Genomic DNA, 8166 nt, shown 5'->3' with positions numbered 1-8166 from the left:
GGCAAGCTTGATTGTGAATTTAGTGATTGTTGTCAAGGACACTATATTCCTCCTGAGTCCTAACTTTTTTTTAACAGATGTAGGTAGTACAGACCTAAATAGATGTGGGTTGAGCTTAAAATTATTTATTCAATCAACAATTTGTTCTTTATAAAGAACATTCGGCTGTTATTCTTAGTGTTGATTTGTTCATTATAATTATAAAGCAGGATAATGTATACTAGTTTTCTTCAAATTACTTCGGAAAAGTTGATCTGAGAATATAGTTAGGTTAGTTTGACTGAATACCCTTGTAAATGTTTTTCAAGATTTTTGATTGTGATTGAAAAATATTTCCATACATTGGCCGATGTCAAAATTTAAGGCAACGACGTCAAAGAAGTGAATTTATCTTGAATTAAAAATTTCGATATAAACCTTTCTAGGATGATGCTCAGCCTAAATAACCCAACCATGTGCTTAAACATTCCGGAATAATTTTAAAACACTATACCGACACACACACTTTATACACAAACCTACGAAACAATTAGCTGTTACCCGGGTTTGTCTGCGAAAAATTCGTTTGTCGCTATTATGCATGAATTATTAAAGTTACCGGGATAAAAAGTGCCCTATGTGTAAATCAAGGTTATAAAGTACCTGTATACTAAATTTCATTCAAATCCATCTTACTGTCATGGCGTGATTCAAAAACAATCAAAACTATCTCATGTATAATATCAGCAGAATCGCCAAACGCCGATCCAAAACCAAAACGACGGTAGTACACAAATTCAAATTGGGAGCGTCTCAACCGGCCGCGAGACGATCGGCGCGCAGGCGCGTGGCGCGGACAGCCGGCCACTCGGCACGCCAATTAACGCGGCGCATTCACACGCCGACTCCCGTGCCCAACCGGTTTACGTTACGCTACCCGCACCGTTCACTCGCGCACCCAATATAAACGCAAACGCACGCGTTAACCACACCACGCCTTAGCGACTCGCAGCTTGAAAATAGAGAAACTCAAACATTCGCCCGATTATCAGGATCGCTGTCGATGCTCGGTCACTGCCTTACTCGCCTCGCCTCGCACTATTTATATTGGAAAGAGAGAGCGTGGAACGCTTTATATGTGTATTTTATCATTTGTAGCTGGTTTTGAGTTGCAACGAGAAGTAGCGCGCTTTATTTTACTATAAGCTCAGACGCCCCGTGGAGAATAATAAGTTTTTGAGCAGAAATGACCAAGCGCTTCGTTTGACGGGAAGGTGGCGCGAGCGACGCAGCTGCTCGGGGGTGCGCGATGTCGCAAAACAGATAATTATATCAAAAAAAGTGTCTTAAGCGCCGCGTGCTCTTGAAATGTAGGTGTCCTCTGAAACCGGTTCACAGAAACGCTCAGTACAAAATCCACTTAGCTATTTTATTATTTTATCAAAACGCGCTATCGACTTATCACCTCTCAACATTACATTTGCCTTGATAATTATTGCAAGTACTCCGGTTCAGAAATAAAGCATAATCGATGCTGTTCCGCTGCAACCAGGCAAAAAGTAAATAAATACCCGCTTGAAGGGTCCAACATATGTACAAAAAGAGTTGTGGGACTTGTGGAGCTCTTAAAAAATCTGTGGATATTTTTAAAATCGTGTCGTGGGAGCCGAGCGGCGTTTGAAGTGTTTGAAGGCACCGCCGCGCCGCCGCGGCACTAAGACAATTTTTTATTACTACCTGCTCTTTTATACAAAAATTAAAACTTTATAGAGCTGTGTGTCTGTATGTGATTCGTCAAAGAAACCGCCTACAGCTGCGTCTTCGGTCTTTTCAATAATTGTGAGCTTTTAATTTGGCAAGCTTGCTTGTCATTCTTGAAGCCTGTGGTTGTCACGTCATCGTTTAAAAGTTATAAATTTATGCAAGGGGACATGTTTTATAGTTTCAACTTGACCTTTAGCGTAATGATGATCACCTAGGCTGTAAAAATGTCCTACGTTTCTGCGTTAAATACTTTGTTAATTCACTTACTTTTTTGTTGTTTTTTTGGCTTTCAAATTAACCTTTTCGAATTGATCTAAGTAAATATATAATACCCGACTGACGTCTATAAGGGTGTTAAAATTGGTTGGTTTGTTTGTATTTAATTTGTGTGTTTATGGCTACATGCCCTAACTCTGGATTAGAATAAGCATTTCAATGAAGAATATTCAGTTTCTTAATTTGCTAGGTAATTTTTCGTTTTGCGGGTACTTACCTATGTTGATTCTATGACATCTTCATTCACGATATTGGGAATGCCATAAATATTAATGTGGCAAATGAATCAAAAAGTCTGACAAGTTGCCTATGGTCCCAAAGGGCACTTGCCGCTCTACCTGCGCCTTGTGTGGTCCGATGACTGGCCACTCATCAACTTGACTTTGATACATCATAAATGGATGCCATTAGATCATGATTTAAAATATGTAAGTTGCAATTCAAGCAAATTATTGGCTGGATATACTGACATAATTTTGATAGTAAGTATCTGAAAATTCGATTAGTGAGCGTGTACCCTACGTGCGTCTTGTAAATTTGTGAGTAGACAGCTGGACCTCTGGAACGTAGACTGGTGGATTAACTATTTCTTGTTGTTTATTTTGTCCTGTCAGCGAGGGGACAAAATTTGAAGGTACAGTTTAATAGAAGAAAGATTGTGCCGCATAAAACTAACATACTTATTAGATGACCAGTTATAGAAGGGTCTTAAAACTCCCACAAAAATGCACGTTTGACAAATTTTTATGCTATACTTACGGTATAAAGAGTGACTCAGAAGACTTGACTTGAAAAAGTTGATTGAACCGCCACTTTTTATCTGAAAATTCCGAAGGGATGGAATCATGCAAATAAAATCCCAACATTTCAGCCGCTGAGTTTAACACAGGTGTTCTTCTTCACAATAGGGTATGATTTCCAATTAAATCTTTGTAAACTTACATGGGAATTAAAGTAAAAGCTAGTGATTAATAAATATCGTAATTTATATCTGAGCCTAACTCTTTCAGTTCTATTATCACAAGTCACAACAAATAAACCTAAAGTGTACAGTGATGATATACGTCTAGAATTGAGCTATATTTAGAACACCTTTTTAAATGCTACGCACGACACAGGATGTTGATAAGACATTTGCATAATCCTAACAGAACTCAACTTTAAGTGTACTGTATCATAACAGTTTTTTATCACTTGTATAGAATTTTCTCAAAGCGTAATCGCGTAAACGCGTAATCGGATACCTAAATTATTTAAACGACGAAAGAATAAGGAAATATTTCGACCAAGGATCTTCCTAGACATCTCATGATTAAGCAAAATAATTAAAGTATAAGTACAATCGTTTCCATATACTTTTCTCTTGAGTAAACAGCATTAGAAGCGAAACACGTATCTTATCTACTGACGTCATGTTTTTGACAAACACCAAAAGAACTATGTCATTCAATAAAAATGACAAACTATCAGAAAGTCAAGCGAGTCTTTTTGTCGACTTTAGGAACATTGAAATGATACAGTTACTTAAGTAATGCTTGGGTTCAGATTTAAGATGTTCAGGCGTGACCGCGCTCGACAAAATGATATCATAGCAACAGACCGATTATGTAGTAATCAAACGAACTACCAAGTTATAACAAGTCAGAACTCAGACCGTAAACATTCATCGTACACCGCATCCAATGCGTCCTATCCCAAAACTGGTTCGACTAATGTTCTTTTTAAAGTATCCATGGAAAATATCCATTGCGCAATTATAAATATTGATTCAGGGGAAACATTGTGAGAGGATCGCGGTCTACTGATAATTGTTGTCTAAATATTTACCGTTCCACAAACACATTCTAGCTCATTTCAGACTGCGAAACTAATTTGTTATTTGGTGGTAGAATGGTCAGTTTAAATCCGATTGTTCCGGAACATAACTGAAGTTCTGAGTTTTATACCGTTTCATGAAATAACTAAACGTGAATATTTTGTGATTCGTGTTTTTTCCTCGTAGAGATAACCCAGACTGCCAAAATAGGTAATAACCTTGACCATCAGTCGCATGAATAATTGTGAGACTGTTAGGTTCCCATTTTATTCAACAAATATACATAACAATTTGTACACAAGGTCAACAGGAACTGAACGTTTTTGCCGCAGTTACGCGGAATCTGATATCGAATTACCAAACAATCTGCGAATTGATGTGCTGCACCAATTATTTAATGGCAGTTAAGCCTTCCGGATAGTATTGTTCATTAATAGATAATAGATCACTCCGCATAATCTGTTTGCAAACGGTGAATGCGGTTTGATGTGTATATGCATCTAGTTGGTTATTGCCATGACCGATAATTAAACCTAACTATTTAAACTAGTAGTTCATTTTGTAATCTGTTCTACTGTATCTACTTATAAAAGTTAAGTCATAGAGTTGCTTGTTTGTATGTTTTTAAATTTTTACCGGGTAAATTTTGGTGAGCGTGCGCAGGAATTACATGATTTAATTCCTCCATCCATTGTACCCACGGACATTCAGGGCGGAACGTCTTCACCCTTATGTATTTAGTATTTTATTGGTCCGCACGAAGCAATTCGCTTCATCTTTCACAATACGGAAGGCTAAAAAATGGAGTTCGCACCCATCGTCTTATTTCCGGATAGATACAAGCTAGAGTAGGTACTTCGAGTAGTAGGTACTAGTGAGATTCTGCACTTTTTACCAGGTGAGTAAGGGTCCATCACGGGTTAATTTTATGTAAAATGAAGTCTCTGTGATTATCAGTTGTGTGGCGTTGTGTCAACTCGTCCTATCGGGTTGCCAAATTTTTTTACATGATTTCAGTGATGAAATATGGCAAAGCTGGTGTATTCTAATTCCGGGAAGTTGCGTCCGATGACACGGCTGACTCTCGCTTCTCTCGTTCTATGGGTTGCCTGTCGAAAATCCCCACTCCATGCCACTGATATGTTTTTCCTTATTATCCTACTAATATAAAATGTAAATGAAAGTTCGAAAAATCATAGTCACTCGCTTAAAATAATTTAAACAGGCAAGACGAAGTAGAAATGGCTGTCAAAACAAAAAAAAACAGTCAAGTCAATAATGTTTTGACTGTTTCAGCTAAAACTATCTAAGTTACGTAACATGACAGCTGAGCGTCAAGCAAGGTTACTGTGACGTCACACTAGGAAGTGCTCGGCCATTTGCATACTTTAAAATGTTTCGCACTTGCACTGCAACTACTCAACTGGCTGATCTGAGAAATGACAGGCGCTGACGTGCGTAACCATCAGATAGAGATGTAGCACAATCGAGGAGGTATCTCTAGCTGTCCGTTATATAATTGCTGAGCCATATTCCGGGTAATTTTCGTCAATCGTCTCAAAAGCATTCAACACTGCTTTAATCATTATAAAATACAAAAGTTACATGCTTACATCCTGCGATGGGGCTTTTCATTCCAAACATGTTCTATGTAAAAAGACCACAAGTAACCAAACTTTACTTAATGAATCACTGTTAAATTACATTAGACATACAGGATGAAATTTTGAACGTGATACAAAATTTGTCGTGGCGTGATAGTACCTTACCTACCTACTGGCGACTTGTCGTTCATTGTGGCGTTCTCAACAGCAGGCAGGCAGGCATTTCTTCAACAGTGGACGTCGTCCCGCTGAATCTGCTGATGTTGATTATGAGGACGAAATTTGTGTTTCAGGCTCAGTTAATGCAGGACAATTAGCAGTAACAATGTTTTGAAAATAGTGTGACAAATTTGGAATGTTTTGCCGCATCGTTTTTTGTCGGAAAAGTTCATATTTATCTTGCTATCTCAATTAGCTTACTTTATTTTACGCTATCTGGTTATTGTTATAAGTTATAAATGTAAAAATTATTAACAGAGCGAAAACTTGTAAAGAGTGAGTTAAATTTCTATTACTAAATTTGACCCAATAACAACCAGGACAAGCTAAATATAACCGTTTAAAAATATAAACAACTAAATCTTCTGCTTACAAATCAATAATTCTACAAAAGGGCATTTTCCTGCGTGTATGTTTGTGTTTGCCGTCAATGGTGGGAGGCCCGAAAGCCGAAGGTCCGCGTTAAGGTCACCAGTCCCGCGCGGTCACGGCCAGTGCAGTCATGTCAGATTGACTGACTTCCAGTGGCTCTAGCAGGCGAGTTACTTGACTGTCCCCAGAAAATATATAACATCCGTCTGTACGTTTTTTCTGTAGGTATGATAATATTTAGTGTAAAAAACATTTTTTTAATCATGATCATATCAGCTACGTTCACAGTTGGACATAGGTTTTCCCGATTCATGAGGGTGAGGGGGGTTGAAAATACTCGCCAGGCTTGGCAAGTGGATTGGCGAGCGCAGTGTAGGATATAAAGGTAGCACAAGAAGACGATGCTGCCCATCTTCGGTATCAATACTGGTACCTCAACCGGGTTCTACGGCGGCGCCCATGGGAGGAGAAGGGTGGACAACATTCTAATGTTGGCGCCCCACAGTAATTTTATTTAATAATTAAGGGCAAATACTTTTTACAACTGTTATTAGAACATTAGGGTTGTCAGTATGAACAGTTGAAATAAAAAAGAATAGGCAGTTCTTTTATTTTCTGGTGATTGGTAAATGTCTGATATGGTAATACCAGTAAAACAAGAACAGTAATATAAAGAAAATTCAGCGGTTATTTCATCACACGATCCAGGTTCAAAAATTATTTAAGCAGTGTAATAAATGATTGGCCTTTAAAATGAAGGAAATGGGCAGTTAGATAAGTATATAGTTCGGCAGTTCACGGTGAAAAACATTGATATTGATTGTAGTTCACCAGGTCTATCGCGAAGAAATAAATGGTACCTGGGCGACCAAGCTTTGCTCGGGCTAAAACTCGTTAATAAGCGTTTTCCAAAGATAAGATCAAGCTAGATCGATTTGTCATCCCCGAAAACCCCTACATACCAAATTTCATCGAAATCGTTGGCGCCGTTTCCAAGATCTCAGAAATATATTTATATACAAGAATTGCTCGTTTAAAGGTATTCGATGTGGTGTCATTGTTTCAATCAGATAGTGACAGGCAAACTAATGATCCAAAAAAGATACGTGTTTAAGGGCCTGTTGTTTGATAAGTAGTTAAACAAACTAATAGTTAAACTGTATGGGAAACATAACAATAGTTAACGCATTTCAAAGGAAATTTGACTATTAGTATCTTTAACTACTGATCAAACAACAGGCCCTAAGTATCAATAAATTTGACAATGCCAGCATAACTTTGGTCAGTAAGTAAATAAATTTGATCGCGGCAAGTTTCTTGTGCGCTCTTCTTGGTGATGGTCTTTCCGAAAGCACTAGTATAAAAAATATAATATGTTAAAGAGTCCCGTTTGATTATTCCAAAGACATAATTTTTAACTGCTCTTTTACTCAACAAAACATACTTACCTATAAGTACACCACGTGACTAACAGAATCATACACGTTCATGCATAAACGGTCACGGAGATCTGTAAACAACCATTCAAGTACACCTTACGCAAACCACATAACGTCGGCATATAATATAAAATGATCATTGTCAATATTGTAATGAAACATTATTCAGGCCATTCATTTTATCTATGGAAAATAACGTAAGTAGTTTCGTTTTAGAAGTACTTGAGTTCCATTGATATCTTAAAGAATATAATTAGTTTAAGCCCTGCAGCTTCGCTTCCGTTGCAAGATTCCCTATTCCGTGGCAATTCCACTAAACCGCTGGTATGCACTCATAATATAAAAAACCCTGTAAAAAATTTCGCTCAGTCAGTTAGCAATTTAGTCATTTAGCCAAGTTTTACAATACAATACGAATGTGATGCGACATCCAAAAATTCGGGTAGATTGAAACTATATTCGAACTATATTTTGAAGCGCTAAGTAAGGCCGCCTATTGCTTACCTTGCGGTTTTCTCTCTGTTTTGGTACCGTTTTCAGTATCGCTTACTGTTGTGATGTACAATAATAGTACATTACTGTAGAGGCCGGGAAATAGGGGGTTGCCGGCCAAGCAGATATAGACGGCCGAGCGTAGCTAGGCCGGATAGGGATGCGAGTCCGGCAACCCCAGGTTCCGGCCGAGGCTTGTATAGTG

Source organism: Choristoneura fumiferana, chromosome 4, assembly GCF_025370935.1.
Source record: "Choristoneura fumiferana chromosome 4, NRCan_CFum_1, whole genome shotgun sequence".
NCBI classification, from domain to species: Eukaryota; Metazoa; Arthropoda; class Insecta; order Lepidoptera; family Tortricidae; genus Choristoneura; species Choristoneura fumiferana.
This window is presented reverse-complemented; position numbering follows the sequence as displayed.